The sequence below is a fragment of the Homalodisca vitripennis genome, chromosome 3 (genome assembly GCF_021130785.1).
Source record: "Homalodisca vitripennis isolate AUS2020 chromosome 3, UT_GWSS_2.1, whole genome shotgun sequence".
NCBI classification, from domain to species: domain Eukaryota; kingdom Metazoa; phylum Arthropoda; class Insecta; order Hemiptera; family Cicadellidae; genus Homalodisca; species Homalodisca vitripennis.
Window position 1 is genome coordinate 161,374,551 of NC_060209.1, and position 2,126 is coordinate 161,376,676.

Here is a 2,126-nt window from a genome sequence, read left to right on the forward strand (position 1 = left end):
TTTCACAGACCACGTCGCGTAAAATACGATGTTTCGAGATTAATCAGTTCTTGATTAAAGGAGCTGTAAAATTATGTCTTGATTTTATAAGTTCTCGGAGACGAAATTTTTTTTTTAATTTTCCTGGTTCTCAGTGAAATTCCCGGCTTATTCTCGGTCGGGTGGCCACCCTGCTGACTCCTCTGGGCCACTTTATATAGCTGTACGGGTTTCAGCCATATAAAGTGATTTGAAACTTGTGAGTAAACAAGTGATTAAGCCTACTTCCTCAAAAGGACACTTGGTAATAACGCAGAAGTTCCCTGAGGATAAAATGATAACCAACATATTAGAGAGTATGGTTAACAAATATTCCTTTGAAAAACTATATCTAGTCTCTATTGAAGATAGAGATAAATAGAATAATAAGGAAACCTATACCGTAATAAAAGTGTTCAGAAGTATTATACAGATAGATCACACCAAAATAATGAAACAATAATGGTGTAGTTTCTTCTGCTTTTATTAAGACCTTTTGCCAGTGGCGCAGTGTAGCGGGTACGGCAGCTATCGTGAGATAACCAATTCAAGAGTATTGAGCATTGCTGCTGCTTGGATGGATGATCGCTGAGCGATCCTGTCCTTACAAGCAGTCCACCTGCCCGGCCATTGGTGGTGGTTCAGAAGTTACCTTTAAGTTTTTGGTACCAGGTTGTGTTAATGAGGGCTTCTTAGCCTTAACTTCGCCTGGTATAATAAGATATTACTTTACTTTATGTCAGCAGGGTTCAGATGTATTATTATCACATAAGATGGTTCAAAATTAAAGCATTTAATAAATCATCATTACCCAACTGACCATAAGAAATAAAGAATTTGGAATAAAATGGTGCAGATGTACAAAACTTGAATATTATCAATTACTGTACAAAAAGGAGTTTACCAAAAGTTGAACAACTGAACAATTTAAGGATTACGTCTGTACCACACGAACATAGATTACGTCAAATAGTAATAAAGTAAAAGATTACCAAGAACAATATAATATAAGTTGGGTCTGTATATCACTCGAACATAGGTTTAGTAATATAGTAAAAGAACAAGAATACAAGATGTGGCTAGAAAATAACAGGACTGAGACAGAAAACAAACTGTACATATACAGTAGATATTCACTATTTGATGCCATCCCTTTCAAAGTACTCCCCTCCTCTATCTCTACACCGCTCCAGCAAATATTCCAATGTACTTAACAATGCTGCAGATCATTTTCCGTAATCCTGTTCATGACTTCCGTTGCTTTTTGTTTTACTGCTTCAAAAGTCTTAAATCTTGTTCCTTTCAAAGCTGACTTGACTTTAGGAAACAAAAAAATGTTACAGGAGACCAAGTCGGGAGGATTATCTAAAACAGGGATGTTTTGTTTGACCAAAAACGTCTTTACTGAGGAAGCTTTGTGAGCTGAAACATTGTCCTGGTGGAGGATCCATGACTTGTTTTTCCACAAATCATTCCGTTCTCTCTGGAAATGCTCCATACAGTAGTCAGGAAACTAATGTAGTAATTCTGATTCAATGTCTGCCCCACCAGTACCCAATGAACATGCACAATCCTTTTGATATATAAAAACAACACAATCTGTGTTACACAAACATAGGTTGATTAAGATAGTAAGTAAAGAAAATAAATAACAAGAACAGTATTTTATACATTAGGTATCACATGAACATAGCTTAAGTAAGATAAAAGCACACAAAATATAATATATTAAGTGTTTAGTACTTAAAAATTAACTCAAACTATAAACCTTTGTATGTATTAAGATCGTTGTGCTTTTGATTAATCAAATAATTAATCAATTCTAACTACTCATTTAGCCTACACTGTTAACCATTGCAACGGGTTATGTTCATCCCAGGCTCAAATACTCAGGCAGCAGCTAACTAGTGTCTCCTCTTTTTTATACAATTTATTTTCAGTATAAGACGGGAGGTTAAAATAAATTTAAGGAAATAAAAGTTTTATTGAGTGATCAAATCTGCAGATTGGACTCAATCAACATATAACTAAACATTTTAGGCAATTTCAAACATCTACTCACAGTTATACTTCAGTCAGCATTTTCAGGAAAATTATACACAGTTAAA